The sequence below is a fragment of the Herpailurus yagouaroundi genome, unplaced genomic scaffold (genome assembly GCF_014898765.1).
Source record: "Herpailurus yagouaroundi ecotype Mexico unplaced genomic scaffold, PumYag 29, whole genome shotgun sequence".
Classification (NCBI taxonomy): domain Eukaryota; kingdom Metazoa; phylum Chordata; class Mammalia; order Carnivora; family Felidae; genus Herpailurus; species Herpailurus yagouaroundi.
The window spans coordinates 28,520,032-28,538,929 of record NW_024412377.1 but is presented as its reverse complement, the minus strand read 5'-3'; the positions used below and the strand labels follow the sequence as shown (position 1 = coordinate 28,538,929).

Genomic DNA, 18,898 nt, shown 5'->3' with positions numbered 1-18,898 from the left:
CAGCACAGAGCCTGACGCAGGGCTGGAACACTGGAACCATGAGATCATGACCTGAGCGGCAGTCGGACAACTGACTGAGCCACCCAGGTGCCCCTAAATGGTGGTCTATAGAGTGGAAATGTGCAATAACTTCGTTAAACATGCTTATTATTTAAAAAAAAAAATTAACTTTTGTGTTTAAGCCAAAGTTACGTATTGCATTTTAAGTCATCAGTGTTTTATTGCACAATGAATACTGTACCGTTGAGCACAGCGTGCTACAGAGAGCTTTTTATGTCCCTGAAATGGTTGCAATTCAGAGACCCCTGCTATGGATTCACCCAGTGGTGACTGTTCTTGAGCTTGCCCATGACAGTCTCAGGTTAACACCTGTTAATTCTGTGTAATTGTTAATTGTGTTCACTTTCACTCTTAGATATCCCAGTTTGAAAATGAATTCTATAGTCACCCTAACAATATGATTATATGTTTCTTGAAGGTAATCCTCCCTTGAATCATAATTTTAAATTTTTTATTTTGCTGTTAGTATTACCATGTAAATTTTTTAAAGACAGTTCTATGCAGATACTGAAAGGAATAGTATATCATCCTAATCTGATTTTTTTTCAATTTTTATGATCTTTGAGGTTAGGCCCCCTTTAAAATAATTACAAATGGATAGATTTTATTCTCAAAGGTCTCAAAAGTCAAAGATCATTTAGACTGCCCATTTGAGAACACACACAACCTTTCATTGTAAAGTGTGGTTAGTGAGCTATGGGCCAGGAGCAGAGATAATTCAGTACTGTTTGTAGTTTCATGATCGACCATTGAATACCTTGGGCAAATTATGTAACCTTTCAGTGCCTCAATTTCTTCATTTGTGAAATGAAGATGATACTTGTTATTTACCTACTGATCTACCTCACAAAACTATTGTGAGGGTATTCAGTTGATGTTTGTATGCTGGAGTTAAAAACAAAACAAAATAAGTTGTTAGCTGTGCTGTTTTTCCTAGTGGTACTTGAAGGTGTTGGGTGGAGAAATGATCAGCCCAGAGAGGGGTTCAGCTTCTTATTATTACAGAGAAGCTTATAAGTCCCCAAAGCAAAACAGTTTTTAGAATAATTTATCAAAAGTCCTGTGAAAATAATATTTTTGTATTTTTCATCTTTGGGTTTACCCTGAAATATTTTCCTTAAGTATAATGTTGTTTCTCATCAGGTTTTGTCGTGAAACCCAGATGCTGTAGGAGAAGTAGAAGCAGAAAAAGAGAAGAAATTATGCAGTCACTTCTGTAACTTATAATGCCCTAAAATAGATTGATAGGAATATGTAGGGGAATGTACTACTTTCCTTTACTATTAAAATTGTTATGATTATAGTAATTGAAGTATGTGTAATACTTCACAAACAATGTAGCTCCCTTTGTGACTTTTTGTTACTCTCCAAATGATTTTTGGTTGTTTAAGTGATCTAGACTGTTCAACTTTTTAAGCAGAATTTATCTTACAGGATTTTACGGCGTTACCTGACTGGGTAAATTTGAGTTCATAAGGTAATGATTTAACCCCTGAAGAATAAAGAGTTTATTGCTGGAGAACTAAGTTAATATTTGTTAAGCCACCTTGTGTAAAAAACTGGAGTACGAACAAAAGTCTTCTTTTGGGAGAAGCTTATGCAAAACATTACTGCTAAATTCAGATACTGTAAATGCAGAGTAATTTCCTGAAGAATTACTTCTGACAATTAGCTTTTGATGTCTTTCTTATAAAATAATAGATAACTGATTACACTTTTAAAATTACTTTTGTAAATAATCGTTAGGTAAGGATATTCAGTAAACCAGTAATTCAAATAGCCATTGCAGAAAATAATAATTAATAATGTATTAATTTCATGAATCACCTGTAAGTTGCTAATTAACTTTTGTTACATCAATAACTTGTTATCAATAGAGCATTTTTATAAAAATCATTATTAAAATAAGACATAAGGTTGATAAGCCTAATTACTAGAATTTGCTCTCTTTCCAAATGAATACAGGGCTGTGGAATAATTGCAACACAAAAGAGGCCCTCATTTCACAAGAGTGGTAAGAGCTAAATTAAAACTTTCAAGGATTTTCCATTTATAAAAAAATAGATTGGAAAATTAGACAACCCATACCATCAAAAAATGCTGTGAGTTGATTTGTTTTTTTTTTTTTTTTTTTAATGTTTGTTTATTTTTGAGAGAGAGAGCATGAACAGGGGAGGGTCAGAGAAAGAGGGAGACACAGAATCTGAAACAGGCTCCAGGCTCTGAGCTGTCAGCACAGAGCCCGACGCGGGCTCGAACCCACGGACCGTGAGATCATGACCTGAGCCGAAGTCGGACGCTTAACCGACTGAGCCACCCAGGCGCCCCAGTTGATTTGGTTTTGAATTCTATTTGATTAGAGTATCACTTCTGAAATTTACACTGGTTGTGTACCCAAATGAAATTAAATGTGGAGAGGAAAGTCGATTTGTGTTTTTTTTTTTTTTTTTAAAGTATACTTCATACGAATGAAAGAATTCCATTTATGTGCAATAACAAACCTCATTTTTTATCTTGTAATAGATTCAGGGAATGTTCTTGGTTGTGTGTTGATTACCATCTTAAAGGAAAAACAAACTCTCCCTTATTATAATTTACACTGTTCAGTAATGTTGAGTTTTGTACTTGTGATTTGAATGGACCATGACTGAAAATCATAAGCATAAGTGTATTTGCACTAAAGAGGCAAAACATGTCCCTGAAAGATCTTAACATACTTGAATCTCTGAAGTGTAATGAATCACATTACATTAAATTCTAAATGTTGAGAAGTAAATAGATTTAGAGTTTTATCTTTACTTCCTCCCTTCCTCATTCCTTTTTTACCTGAGGCCTCTCTTTATAGTGTGATTTTTAATGTACTGACAGATTTTTCTTCTGTTTTGTGTACACAGTTGTTTCTGATGATCTGTACACTCAAAAGGAACTAGTTCTGATGCCAGATCCCACTACTTGAATAGCAATGTTGCACCTAAAGTAGTGAAACAGATTTTTCTAGACAACTAAGCAGCATCTGAATGTGAATGTGATATAAGGTGGCTTGGTGTGTTGTCTTTAGGTCACTAAGGAGGGCACTTCATTAAAATGCCTTATTTTCAGTGTAATGTTTTGGCATAAAAATGGATTTCCAAAACCAGTGATTGTTAAAAACAAAACAAAACCCCCAAAAAGATTTAGAGCCTTGAGGTATCTTTTTATGAAAAGAAACTCATAAATAACCTACGTCGTTGGCAAAGTTTTCATTAGAAGAGGTTGGAACACTACATGAGGGTTTACAGGAGGCCTTCTAAAATATGAATTCCCTCGATGTAGGGTACTTCTTCCCAAAGGACTTTTTTCCTGCTCAGAGAGCTGGAAGACCAAGGCGTGTCATCCCCTGTCCCAGTTCCTGAGGACCAGGTCCTGTGATCATCTCCCCCAACAGAGCAGGCACGAGCCTTGCCCCATCTGAGTCCCATCAGTGGGAGCATGACCTCACCTCTAATTCCTTTCACGCTCAGCCTGGTCTTCCTAAAATTTTATTGTCAAAAGATTTGTCTGTTGAGGTTGATTGAAACCTTGCTGTAATTTTTAATTTGTTGATAAAGCAAGAATATTGTCATGTTCCTCTTCTCGTTGATATTCTAAGAGACATTTGTTTTTAACACACTCCCTGGGGATAATTAACCTTTTTTTTTTTTTGTCCTCCTGAAAATCTTTTCCTTTTGTGGTAATCTTGATCTCCCGTCATTTTCTAAAATATTTTTTCTGTACTTAGTGCAAAAGAGTAGAAAGAGTGGTTTACTATGGCAGACATAATGTATGGGAAAGTCATAATTTATTAATCTGACTATACAGCACAATTTTGAATTGATATTATTGATAAAAATCGTCTCAACCTAGTCACTTAGAGCTGTATGTCTCAAAAGAGTGCTGGCTAGCATCTTCCTGACTTAGTACACCAAGTTGTAGGGGAGAGACTGTGTATTTATTTTATTAAAAGCAATCCAATGGATTTGTTTTTGTCCATACTTTGAAAACAGCTTGAAGGATTTTTCTCATCTTAGAAGGTAGAGAACATGTGGACGTGTCTTTTAAATTACTGTAATCTAATATATATTTATAAATTATATAGCATTGAAACAAGAGCTCTAATATTGATGTTGTTACTTTCTGTTATTTAATTTTTATAAAATGTTTTTGTAGTAACTAATTGTAGTGCTTTTAAGTAGTTTAAAAATCTTTCTCAAATAAGTTCTACCCACATCCTGTTTACTTAGGGCAGTATTCTGAAGTTCAGTCCAGTGTGAATTTGAAATATTCCTTCATCTCTTCAGTGTCTTTTTATAACTAACAGTACCCAAGCAAAGTATACCAAAAGCTCAATTCCTGTGTTGCATTAATAAAGTGCTTGTTCTTTAATTCAGTGGGTTAGGGGAAATGGAAGATAGGTTTTTCTCAAGTGTGCATCTGATAATTTTTCTAAATGTTCATTATGTTGATTTTTGGTGCATGATGCCAAATTTATCTTTAATCAGCCATTACTACCTGATATGTAATGACAAATGTTTTCCTATCTGACCAATGGGTTGTGGATTTAACTATTTTTCTCTGCATATTCTCACTATATTTTCAAATATGTATGTGGAAAAAGCTACAAAGTGCTACCTATACGTGAGTTAGCATCTTTGGCCTTATCTGTGCATAATGTTCTCTCAGTTTGGTTTTGACAAACTCGTGGACTTGCAGTTGCTTTGTAGTATTTTAACTTATTGTGATGTAATGAATTTTTTGAAATGTTTATTTGATTAGCTATTAAAATATAGGAAATTATGTAGCTTTGCATGAAATAAAGTACATTTCTACAAGTTCCTAAGAATTTTGCAGATTATGCGTTTGATTTCATACCATCTTTTCATACTATCCTAAGAGATTAAACTCTTAAGGAGCCTGAAGCTTTCTTTGTTTCTTACAAATATATTAACAGGTATTACAAACAAAATATTTTAAGATAAATAATTAAATGTACTTTAGGTGCTACATTACTTTATCCTGTGTTTATAGTTAAAATAAGTAATGGTGTTTTAAAAAAAATTTTTTTTGACATTTATTTTTGAGAGAAAGAACATGAGTGGGAGAGGGGCAGAGAGAAGGAGACTCAGAATCTGAAGCCGGCTCCGGGGTCTGAGCTGTAGCACAGAGCCCAACATGGGGCTCAGACCCATGGACTGCAAGATCATGATCTGAGCCAAAGTTGGTTGCTAAACCTAAATTTAGGCGCCCCTAAAATAAGTAACTGTTATAAAAATTAGAAGTCAATGAAATTTAAAGCAGGAAAACAATAAGGAAAATCAACAAACCAAAAGCTGGGTGCTTGGAAATATCAATAAAATTGGTGAAACCATTAGCTAGGCTAAGAAAAGAGAGTTGCTTTCCTTTATAAATTGAAGTTTGAAATTAAAAACATAATGCCATTTAGGAACAAGACAGGGATGCCCACTTTCACCATTGTTATTTAACATAGTACTGGAAGTCCTAAACTCAGCAATCAGACAACAAAAAGTAAAAGGACATACAAATCAGCAAGGAAGAAACCAAACTTTCACTATTTGCAGATGACATGATACTCTATGTAAAAAACCTGAAAGACTCCACCAAAAAATTACTAGAACTGATACATGAATTTAACAAAGTCACAGGATATAAAATCAATGTACAGAAATCTGTTGCATTTCTATACACCAATAATGAAGCAGCAGAAAGAGAAATTAGGGAATCAGTCCTATTTACAATTGGACCAAAAACCATAAGATACCTAGGAATAAACCCAACCAAAGAGGTTAGAGATCTGTACTCTGAAAATTATAGAACACTTCTGAAAGAAATTGAAGAGGACACAAAGAAATGGAAAAGCATTCCATGCTTGTGGATTGGAAGAACAAATATTATTTAAAATGTCTATACTACCCAAAGCAATCTACACATTTAGTGCAATCCCTATCAAAATACCACCAGCACTCTTCCCAGAAATAGAACAAGCAACCCTAAAATTTGTATGAAACCACAAAAGACCACAAATAGACCCCAAATGGCCAAAGCAATCTTAAGAAAGAAAAGCAAAGCTGGAGGCATCACAAGTCCAGGCTTCAAGCTACGATACAAAGTTGTATTCATCAAGACAGTATGGTACTGGCACAAAAACAGACACATAGATCAGAAGAACAGAGTAGAAAACCCAGAAGGTTTTTCTGGACCCACAACTATATAGTCAACTCATCTTCGACAAAGCAGGAAAGAACATCCAATGGAAAAAAGTCTCTTCAACAAATGGTGTTGGGAAAACTGGACCACTCTATTCACAAAAATAAATTCAAAATGGATGAAACACCTAAATATGAGACAGGAAACCATCAAAATCCTAGAGGAGAACACAGGCAGTAACTACTTTGACCTTAGCTGTAACAACTTTTTACTAGACACAACTCCTGAAGCAAGGGAAACAAAAGCAAAATGAACTATTAGAACTTCATTCATCAAGATTAGAAGCTTCTGCACAGCAAAGGAAACAATCGACAAAACTAAAAGGCAGCCTACAGAATGGGAGAGGATGTTTGCAAATGATATATCTCATAAAGGATTAGTATCTAAAATCTATAAAGAACTTATCAAACTCAACACCCAAAAAACAACTGAGTTAAGAAATGGGCAGAAGATATGAACAGGCATGCAAAGAAGACATCCAGATGACTAACAGAAACATAAAAATGTAAACTGGTGCAGCCACTCTGGAAAACAATGGCGATTTCCCAAAAAGTTAAAAATAGAAGTACCCTATGACCCAGTAATTGCACAACTAGGTTTTTACCCAAAAGATACAAAAATACAGATTCAAAGGCGTATATGCACCCCGATGTTTATAGCAGCATTATCTTATTTATTTATTTAATATAATTTATTGTTAAATTGGCTTCCATACAACACCCAATGCTCATCCCAACAAATGCCCTTCTCAATGCCCATCACCCACTTTCCCCTCTCTCCCATTCCCCCCTGCCCCATCAAACCTCAGTTTGTTCTATTTAAGAGTCTCTTACAGTTTGCCTCCCTCCCTCCCTCTAGGTTTGTAACTATTTTTCCCCCTTCCCTTCCCACCCCCCCCCACCATGATCTTCTGTTAAGTTTCTCAAGATTCACCTATGAATGAAAACATGGTATCTGTCTTTCTCTGACTGACTTATTTCACTTAGCATAATACCCTCCAGTTCCATTCATGTTGCTGTAAATGGCAGGATTTCATTCTTTCTCATTGCCAAGTAGTATTTCATTGTATATATAAACCACATCTTCCTTATCCATTCATCAGTTTATGGACATTTAGGCTCTTTCCATAATTTGGCTATTGTTGAAAGCACTGCTATAAACATTGGGGTACATGTTCCCCTATGCATCAGCACTCCTGTGTCTATCCTTTGGGTAAATTCCTAGCAGTGTGCTATTGGTGGGTCATGGGATAATTCTATTTTTAATTTTTTGAGAAACCTCCATACTGTTTTCCAGAGCAGCTGCACCAGTTTGCATTCCTACCAGCAGCACAAGAGGGTTCTTGTTTCTCCACATCCTTGCCAGCATCTGTAGTCTTCTGATTTGTTCATTTTAGCCACTCTGACCAGTGTGAGATACCAGTGGTATCTCAGTGTGGCTTTGATTTGTATTTCCCTGATGATGATGAGTGACATTGAGCATCGTTTCATGTGTCTGTTGGCCATCTGGATGTCTTCTTTGGAAAAGTGTCTATTCATGACTTCTGCCCATTTCTTTACTGGATTATTTGTTTTTCCGGTGTGGAGTTTGGTGAGTTCTTTATAGATTTTGGACACTAGCCCTTTATCCAATATGCCATTTGCAAATATCTTTTCCCATTCCGTTGGTTGCCTTTTAGTTTTGTTGATTGTTTCCTTTGCAGCACAGAAGCTTTTTATCTTGATGAGGTCCCAATAGTTCAGTTTTGCTTTTAATTCCCTTGCCTTTGGAGATGTGTCAAGTAAGAAATTGCTGTGGCTGAGGTCAAAGAGGTTGTTGTTTATAGCAGCATTATCAACAATAGCCAAACTGTGGAGAGAGTCCAGATGTCTATCATCTGATGAATGGGTAAAGATGTGGTGTATATATGTATACATGCATACCCACAATGGAATATTACTCAGCCATTAAAAAAATGAAATCTTGCCATTTGCAACAACATGAATAGAGCTAGACTGTGTTATGCTAAGCAAAAGAAAATCAGAGGAAGACAAATACTCATATGTGGAATTTACAACGTGAACATAAGGAAAGGGAAGGAAAAATGAGATAAAAATAGGGAGGCAAACCACAAGAGACTCTTATGTATAGAAAAACAGAGTTGGTGGAGAGAGGTGGGTGGGGAATGGGCTAAATGAGTGATGGGTATTACAGAGGGCACTTGTGATGAGCACTAGGTGTTATATGTAAGTGATGAATCATTAAGTTCTATACCTGAAACCCATTTTGCCATCTGTATTAAATAGAAGTTATTTTTAAAACAATTTTAACATTCATTTTTCAGAGACAGACACAGAGCATGAGTGGGGGAGAGGCAGAGAGAGAGGGAGACACAGAATCCAAAGCAGGCTCCAGGCTCTGAGCTGTCAGCACAGAGCCTGACACGGGGCTCAAACTCATGAACCGCAAGATTATGACCTGAGCTGAAGTGAGACGCTTAACGGACTGAGCCACCCAGGCACCCCTGCATTAAGTAGAATTTAAATAAAAGTTTTAAATAAAAAACAATTACCATTTATATTAGTCCTAGCTAATGCAATTTAAGACAAGTAAAGGCAATAAAAGATACACAGATTTGGAAGGAAGAAATAAAGCTGTCTTTGTTAGCAGATGACATGGTGTCTATGTAGAAAATCTAAAAGAATTGACAAAACCCTCCTGGAATAAGTGATTATTATAGCAAGTTTGCAGGGTATAAAGTAATATGCAAAAGTCAATCACTTTCCCATATAGCCAATGGACAAGTGACATTTAAATTAAAAACACAATACCATTTACATTAGCACACCCCAAAATGAGCTATTTAGGTATAAATCTGACAAAGTATATATGAGATGTATATGAGGAAAAGTACAAAACTGATGAAAGAAATTAAAGAACTAAATAACTGGAGAGATTCCATGTTCATGGAGAGAAGAGTCAACACTCTCAAGATGTCAGTTCTTCCCAACCTACAGAGTCAATGCAATCCCAGTACAAGTTCCAATAAATTATTTTGTGGATATTGACAAACTAATTCCAAAGTTTATATGCTGAAGCAAGAGACCCAGAAAAGCCAACACAATGTTGAAGAAGAACAAAAGTCAGAGAATTGACACTACCCAACTTCAAAACTTACTATGCAGCTACAGTAATCAAAACATTGTGGGATTGACAAAAGACTATAGACAGATGAGTTAAACACAATAGAAAGCCCATAAATAGACCCACATATAGACAATTGATCTTTGACAAAGGAATGAAGGTACTTCAATGAAGGAAGGATAGCCTTTTCAGCAAATGATGCTGAAACAACTGAATAGCCACATGCAAAAAAAAAAAAAAATCTAGACACTGCTGACTTTATATTTTTCACAAAAATTAACTCAAAATGAATCATAAATCTGAAACTGTAACAAAACTATAAAACTTCTGGAAGATAACAGAAAACAGGTGACTTTGGGCTTGGCAATGAATATATATATCACACAAAAATGTATATGTGCACAAGAAGACATACAAGAATGTTCATAGCAGCATTATTCATAATAGCCTCAGCCATAAACAGTTCAATAAACAGAATAGATTTATTTATCCAACATGATGGATATGTACATAAAAAACCAAATGAAAATGAGTTAATTGCAGCTATGCAACAACACAGATGAAACAAAATGTGTATCAAAGGAAGGTAGATGTGAAAAAGTAATATAGTGTGATTACACTTAGACAAACTTCAAAAGCAGCCAAGACCAAGTATAGTAAAAACATGAATGCTTTGTAGTAAAACCATAAGAAAATTAAGGAAGAAATAACCATAGATGTCAGACTATTGCTTAACTTTGAGGAGGAGGAAGGGATTAGTGATTGAAGTGCAGCGCAAGAGAAGCTTCTGCATTGCCTGTGTTCTCTTTGTAGAGTGGCACTTATTTTTATTTTTTAATATTTACTGATTTTGAGGAGAGCCCAAGTGGGGATGGGGGCAGGGAGAGGGGAACAGGGGATCTGAAGTGGGCTCTGCACTGACAGGCTGACAGCAGAGAGCCTGATGTGGGGCCTGAACTCAGGAACCATGAGATCATGACCAGGGCCAAAGTCAGACACTCAACCGACTGAGCCACCCAAGTGCCCCTGTAGAGTGGCAATTTTATAGGTGTTCACTTTGTAATGAATTGTTGAGTAGTGTTGAGTAGTCATGTGTGCTTTGCTATATGTGCATTTTATTTTGTAATGTTAACATCTTTAGAGAGAATTAAATTATATAATTTACCATATAAATTGGGAGTGGGGGAAGCTGCATTATAGTGTTCTAAGTTCATGGTAACATGCAGAAGGAATGAAGATATCGCTTAAGCTAGACTTTGTTAAGGATGCATGCTATAATCTCTCTGGTCGTCATTGAAAGAATAGAAATAGGAAATAGCTTCAAATACAGGAAAGTTGGAATGACCAAAAAAAAAAAAAAATCCAATTCAAAACAGCAAAAGGACAAAAACAGGCAAAAACTAAACTTTATTGTTTAGAAATGCACACATAGTTGGGCACATTGTAAAGTCATGTGAAGTGATTTAACATTTAAGTCAGAGTAGTGCTTCTGGGAGGAATGGACATTCAAGGGTATAGCTCAGAGGGGCTTAGGGTTACTTAGGGCAACAAATTTCTTCACTTGGGTGTTTTTTACAAGCATGTCTCTACTTATCAACTATATACATTATACACTATACACAATATACATTTGTATCGTATGCACTTTTCTGAATGTCTCTATTTCAAAATGTAAAAGATTTTAAAAAGTCAGTTTCTGTAAATCACATTAATAGTTTAAAACAGCAAAATCACATCATCATCTCAAATGCTGAAAACATTTTGATAAAATTCATTTATATATTTTTAAAGTCCCATTTTTTAAAAGAACATTCTTTTTTGATAAAGGATGACTATCTATATATGTATATATACACATGTATACATATAAAGAGGAACCTAAAACTACTGCAGATATCATCCTTAATGCTACAGGCTTTACCTTTGAGATCCAGAACAAGCCAAGGATGCCTACCATCAGCACTTCTATTCAGCATTGTATGTTCAATAATTATAAGACAAGAGAAATAAAAGGCCTAAGGATGAGAAAAGAAGGAAACTTTTATTTATCTTGATTTTGATGGTTATGTATGTGGAAGATCCAAAAATATAGAGGAGCTCCTGGGTGGCTCAGTCCATTAAGCCCCTTGCTCTTGGTTTAGGTTCAGGTCATGATCTCCGGGTTCTGGAGTTCGGGCCCATCATTGGACCCTGTGATGATAGTGAGGAGCCTGATTGGGATTCTCTGTCTCCTCCTCTCCCTGCCCCTTCCCTCTCTGCCCCCTTCTCTTTCTCTCAAAAATAAATAAACATTTAAAAAACACCAAAAATATACATCTTACTGTAAGAATCGATAAGAAAGTGACATTTCTTAATATGGTGTTTGGATCCCCTGAATCCTGGTTAAGTCAGAGACTCCCAGTAAACCTGAACCTCAGATTCCTTTGTCAGAAAAAGTTGGGGACAGAGCTCATCAGGGTGGTTGTGAGGATTATAATCAAATAATGTATTTGAAAATGCCAAAATAAATGATGGTACCTTAACACCAAAAAAAAAAAAAAAAAAAAAAAAAAAAAAAAAAAAAAAAAAAAAAAAGGAAGGAGGGTAGGAAGGAAAGGTAGAAGGGAGGGAGGGAAGAAAGGCAAAGCAAGGCAAGGCATAGTGCTGCCCCATAGCAGACACTCATTTATTAAGAAACAGCGAACATCCTCGTTGTCAAACTCATCCTCTTCCTTCAGAGCCTTATCTGGAAGTCATCTTTCAGAGGGGCCATCCCTACTTAATTTTCTTTCCTTAAAACTTAGCACTAACATACTATTGCCAATACCGTACTCATCTCCGTAACAGAAGTTCCGTGAGGAATGATCTTTGTTTTGTTTGCAGACCCACTCTTGCCTGACCCATACTAAGTGTTCAATAAATTTGTGTTGAATGGGTGAATTTATTCAGTCGCCATCCCCGCCCGATTTGTGCTACTGCTAATTATCGGAGGTACTGGGGCTTGAAGGGGGTATTGTTAAAACATCAACACCTCTGGGGTGAGGTTTAAACAGCATCGCCACCCTCTGGAGGAAGAAGGGGAGAATTGGAGATCAGGTATGTGTGACTATTAGAATTAGTGAGAAGGGCAATGGGCACCCAAAAGTCAGAAGAAAGGTCCAAAAAAAAGGGACCCTGGGATACGAAAAGAAGAATCCGGGTATCCCGAGTTAGCATTCCAGGCTAGCGCTGCTGAGTTTCACCCGCCCACTTCAAGGAGGCGCCTGTCCTCATGAGATTTTCATGCAGACCCTCCAAACCCGGATTTCTAGGCAGGGCCAAAGAGGTGGGCCCCAATAGCTATCAAAGGGCCGAGCAGGGGCGGGGGAAAGAAGCCAGGCCAGACCCTTGGCTGCGACCCGGTCGGAGAAGGCACCCCGCCCTCGGGTCCTGCAGCCTGGAGTTCGCCCTCCATGCGGTGCCAGGCCCAGGGCGCGGCACAGCGCCCGGCGTGGCGGGCACCGCGCGCGCGAGTAGCGCAGGGCCGACCGCGCCGCTTCTGGCGTTGATGCCGCCGTGGCTCTTGCTGCCGGAAGGCGCCCAAATCCTGGCCGCGTCCTCTGTGGGTGAGTGCGGGGCGGGCAGCGCGCGCGCTTGGGCCGCCCCTCCGCGGCTGGGCTGGGGAAGCCCCCGGAGTCTGCGCCGCCGCGCGCCGGCGGAAGGTGACTGCAGGCGGGCGCTTGGAGGCGGCGCCGGCGGGGAGGACTGTGCCCTTTGCCCTAGGCGGTCTCAGCCAGCCTTCCGTCGCTCCTTCACGTCAATCTGGTCGGGCCGAGTTCTGGCGCGGGAGTGAGGACGGTCTGCAGGGACCGCTCGTTAACTTTAAACAGAGCAAAGAGCGATGTTATGTAAGCAAAAAAATGAATGAATGTATGTGGAGATAGCAAAGGAACTACAGTTCAGGACAAGGAACCTATGGCGAAGCCCAAGAGACGAAGAGAAGGTCAGCTTTTATTAGGTCTGAGGAGGAAATTGGGGAGGGTTTACTCTGAACAAAAGCTCCTTGGAGAAGAACAAGAGTTTGAGACTGGGGCAGTTTCTCATTGGTTGCAGGCAGCTGGGGCAGGTTGAGAGCTCCTTTCCTTTTCTTAAAGGCAGGAGATAAAAAAAACTCCCGTGTGAAAAGTGCCTCCCGTGGTGGAAACCATGATCTTCCTTCTTCCTGCTGCTTCCGTGGGCTGTGTGGTGCGTGCGTGAGAGCTCCCCCTTCAGGGCTTCCTCGCTCTACTTTAAGGGTTTCCTTTATTTTCACACCCACCACGTCTGAATTCTTACTGGAGCCAAGCTCAGACCCAAAATAAGTACCCACCCCCCGCCCCCCGCACAAAGCATTTACACTTAAAGGAAGTTTCTAGTTTTAAGGACTAGTTCCACCTCCGCCCCATGACTGCCTCCTGGGCTCACTTTCCAGCCACTTTCTGGTTTCCACGTCGCAAAAATTCCCAAAGAGGAGGATACCCCTCCTCTTTGGGTATCTAGGATACCCCTGATCTGCTGTCTGCTATAGGAAGTCGTAGGTATACCACCAAGTGGAATTAGGTTTTGGAGCTTGATTAAGGGGCATGACCTTAAAAAATTTTTTTAATTTTTAATATTTATGTTAGAGACAGAGTATGAGGGGGGTAGGGTCAGAGAGAGAGGGAGACACAGAATTCCAGGCTCCAGGCTCCGAGCTGTCAGCACAGAGCTCATTGTGGGGCTCAAACCCACCAACCAGTGAGATCATGACCTGAGCCTAAGTCAGACACTCGACTGACTGAGCCACCCAGGTGCCCCAAGGGGCTTGACCTTTTAAAAAATGTAGTCTATTTCCTAGAAAGAAGAATGCTTTAAGCTCTAAGTAAGTCCTTGAGAACTTACCACATTGTCATGGATAGAGCCCCTCCCGTTGCAGGATTTTTTTTTTTTTTTAACCTCACTTCCTCAGAATTTATTGTCTCCCCACCTAGAAAAACGAAGAAGTGGACACAAGATAAAATGAGCAGTAGGCAAAAGTTTATTAGAATATAAGATTAGAAAGTAAGAATAGTATGAAAGCTCTCTTTACAGAGAGGGGACGTTTGAAAGTGAATGCCCCCAACTATGGGCAAGGGACTTTATTTAATATGGTTTTGGTCCATTCCCCCCCCCCCCAACTTTTTTTTCCTTTTTTGGCCTGATAACTGTAGGTGCTGAGTTGTTCATTTCTGTGGGAAACGTGAGTGGGGGAGGGAGTAGGTAGTGTTTGTTACATTCTTAAGAAAAACTTTAAGTCTGAGGGAATTTCTCTCATGATCAGATGTTCCCAGCACTGTTTTAAAATATGTGTTTTCTCTACATCCAGGGACCGCAAGTCCTAACCTTTTCCTCTCTACCTATCATTCTGGGTCACAGGACAGGGAAACTAGAGGAGAGTTGCGGCAGGTGAGGAGGGCTCAGAGAGTCAGGAATCATTCTGCATGAGGACTCTGAGGGTCCAGGGCGGGGTTGCCCATATAGGAAATGAAGAGGCAGATGAAGCTTTCCTTCTGCTCACCATCCAGCGAAGGTTTATCCTGAAGCTTCTCTGTTTCCCTACCCTCCCACCCTAGCCTTTCTCTTCATGGACCTCACAAAAATGAAGCCCTGTTCCCAAGGGGAATCCATTATCTACTGATGGCCCAGGTATCTCAGATTCTTCAAGACCATGGGCATGATGTGATCTTACTTCAACAGAATGGACTTTCGTTCACATTAGGTATCCTGTCTTTCTATTCCATGTTCTGTCCAACAGAAATACAACATGAGCTATAAATGCAAGCCCCATGATGTATTTATATTCCAGAAGACACACGAAAAATAAAAACAGGTCAAACTAATTTTCATCATACATTTTATTGAAAGTCATATATCCAAAATATCATTTCAACGTGTAAACAATATAAAAATTATTAATGACATAGTTCACATTTGTTTGTGTTAAGTCTTTGAAATCTGGTGTGTATTTCACAATTCACACTAGCCACATTTCAAGTGTTCAATAGCCACATGTAGCTGATGGCTGCCATATTGGACAATACTGTTTGGACCCTCCTACCATAGGTGATAAACCTTGCATATGTTAAATGTTCAGCAAAACTTCATTTTAGTTCTACTGAGTTATTACAATGAAAATGATATGTGTGTGGTATCTGTGTTTATTTCAAAGTCCATCTTAAACCATAACTCTAGCATAAGAAAGTTTGAAACACTGTTTCACTCTCCTCATCATCTTCTGCATCCCTCCATCTCACATCCCCTCACTTCTGTCTTCAACCCATTCATGCAAACCCTTCGCACACATTTCCAGATCAATTTGACAAAATACTGCTTTATGTTGCATGAAACCTTGTGTATAATTTGTGGAGATTGGATCAAGATGATTTCTCTTTTTTTTTTTTTTAGAGTAGGCTCCATGCCCAGTGTGGACCCCAACCTGGGGCTTGAACTCAAGACCCTAAGATCAAGACCCTGAGCTGAGAGATCAAGAGTCAGATGCTTAACCAACTGAGCCACCCAGGCACCCCATCACAATGATTTTTCTGATAACAATCCAGGAAAAGAAAACAGCAAAATTGCAGGAGAAACTTATCAAACAACTAATACAAGAAAAATTTCCAGAACTAAAATACGTGTAGCTCCATACTGAAAGATCCCACCTGCATTCAACACAAAGAATAAAAAAATGACATACACCAGGGGAAATCATGGTGACATTTCAGAATAGCAGTGGTTAATAAAAAGCAATCTAAATGTTTTGGGGTGCCTGGGTGGCTCAGTCAGTTAAGTGTTTGATTCTTGATTTCAGCTCATGTCATGATCTCACAGTTCCCACATGATCCCACAGAGAAGGTTTGAGCCCCGTATGGGGCTCCACACTGACTGTCTAGAGCCTGCTTAGGATTTTCTCTCTCCCTCTCTCTCTCTCTGCCCCTCCCTGACTCACATGTGCTCTCTCTCTCTCAAAGTAAATATAAACTTAAAAAAAAAAACTATTTTAAAAGCAACCTAAATGTTTTGATATACTGCAATGATGAGTAGGACTCAGAATGGCATCAAACTTTTTAGCATTGACATACAGCAGTGGACACAGAAAACCCAACAAGACTTGACAGTAAAATAGTCTCAAAGGTTTTCCTTTTCATATACCACTTCTTAAGAAGTTATTACAGAGTTTAGTCCCAGCAGAACAATGGGGTGACTAAGAAAGAGGAAGACAAAGGGTAAGTATATAGAAGTGGCAAAACAAGAGAGTGTTAAGATTTGTCTTAAGGTATCAGCTGTGCAGTTGGCCTGGAGAGCAGTTGGTCCAGGTTGAATTGATAGAAGAATCCAGAAAGAACATCTCTGGGGGCGAAAAAAGATTAGTCAATAAGTTGACCTTATTGAAAATCCTATTGAGAGAATATTGGAGGGAGTTGAGAGACTGGCCAATAGGCACAGAAACAAAACAAAACAAAACAAAACAAAACAAAACAAAACAAAACAAAACAGGCCTAAACAAATGAAAAGTATTCCCTCTGTTCTCCCATCCTCCAACTAGATTTAGCAGGGAACATACACTTTTCGAGTGCGACCTACAGGGCCTAACATTATTTATGCAAGTCTTTTTCTCTCTCATATTGTTAATGTTTATATTTTCTTTCTCTCTTTTTTTAAGTTTTTTAAACTTATTTTGAGTGAGAGAGAGGAGAGAGAGAGAGCACGAGGAGGAGAGAGGAAGAGAGAGGGAGGGAGAGAATCCCAAGCAGGCTCCGCACTGCCAGCACAGACCCTTATGTGCGTTTTGATATCATGAACCGTGAGGTCATGACCTGAGCCAAAATCCAGAGTTGGACACTTAACTGGCTGAGCCACCCAGGTGTTCCTATTTTCATGTGCTGATTTCCAAAAATGTATACCAAATGTCTTGAATTTCTCAAAACTAGTCCCTGTGTTACTTAATTTTTTTTTCTTTTTTAATTAAAGCTCCATGCCAAATGTAGGGCTTGAACTCACAACCCTGAGATCAAGAGTTGCGTGCTCTACCGACTGAGCCAGGCAGGTGCCCCTTTAAACATTTATTTTAAAAGCTTAATTTTTAAAATGTATCCCCACCAACATATATGAAATTGGTAGTAGCACATAGAATTACTGTACTAACTGCTAAGCTAATTACGTTGTTTGTACACTTCATAATGCCTACCTCTTTCTTTTTTTTTTTTTTTAATTTTTTTTTTCAACGTTTATTTATTTTTGGGACAGAGAGAGACAGAGCATGAACGGGGGAGGGGCAGAGACAGAGGGAGACACAGAATCGGAAACAGGCTCCAGGCTCCGAGCCATCAGCCCAGAGCCTGACGCGGGGCTCGAACTCACGGACCACGAGATCGTGACCTGGCTGAAGTCGGACGCTTAACCGACTGCGCCACCCAGGCGCCCCTACCTCTTTCTTTTTAAACACTTAACACACTGGTAATTTTTTCCTTGTAATGATTTGCTCAATATCTGCTTTCCCTGTCAAACCGTAAGGTCCATGAGAGCAAAGATCATGTTTTCCTTGCACACTACGAGATCCACAGAACCTATCATAGTGTATGGCATATAGTAGGCAGAAAGTAAACATTTAATTACACTACCTAAAGATCAAGATGTATAAAAATACTAGGCCAAATTATAAGTTACATCTTCCTTGACTAGTTTTTTATAGTTATTGAAACCTTTGATATCGTCCCAGATATAACTGGGAAAATTATCTTGACTTGATCATTGGATTCAAGAAGTCTTCTTGGACTCTTCTCTCTCTGGCTTAAAGTAGTTGTCTGCCTGCACCCCCCACCCTCCAATCCAATCAGAACACCCTCATCAAACTTACTATAACCTAAAATGACTGCCCATTTGGCCGCATTTATTTTCTCCTCATAATCTTGTGACCTTTTGGAAGAAGGCTGCCCTGCTCATCACACTGCTGAAGTGACAAAACAAATTCCTCTCTCTGTCCCCAGTAATTGTCAGTAATTATCCTCATAGAAAGTATTTTCTTCATTGAAACAGCACTTTTAACCACTTTTTGTCCCAACATTATTTCATTCCATCTTCTTTTCCCTGAACCAATTTTATTATTAAAAAAATTTTTTTAATGTTTATTTCTTTTTGAGAGAGAGAGAGAGAGAGAGCAGGGGAGGGGCAGAGAGAGAGGGAGACACAGAATCTGAAGTAGGCTCCAGGCTCTGAGCTGTCAGCACAGAGCCCAACGTGGGGCTCGAATCCATGAACCATGAGATCATGGCCTGAGCGGAAGTCTGACACTTGATGGACTGAGCCACCCAGGCACCCCCAATTTTATTTTTTTAATGTTTGTTTATTTGTTTTTATTTAGAGTGCGAGCTGGGGAGGGGCACAGAGAGAGGGAGAGAGAGGATCCTGGTCAGTCTCTGTGCCCAACGCAGGGCTCAATCTCATGAACCATAAGATCATGACC

The 18,898-nt window shown here is 38.9% G+C and overlaps 2 long non-coding RNA genes across 2 annotated transcripts; both read left to right on the top strand.

Moving 5' to 3' along the window:
• The first annotated feature begins 4 nt into the window (after positions 1-4).
• LOC121043486 (uncharacterized) lies at positions 5-2,215 on the top strand. The gene is made up of 2 exons (XR_005796846.1): positions 5-1,537; positions 2,026-2,215. It is a non-coding gene; the product is annotated as an uncharacterized LOC121043486 (long non-coding RNA).
• A 10,837-nt stretch (positions 2,216-13,052) lies between these two features.
• Positions 13,053-15,880, top strand: LOC121043481 (uncharacterized). Its single transcript, XR_005796842.1, has 3 exons — positions 13,053-13,384; positions 15,012-15,157; positions 15,844-15,880. It is a non-coding gene; the product is annotated as an uncharacterized LOC121043481 (long non-coding RNA).
• Positions 15,881-18,898: the final 3,018 nt, after the last annotated feature.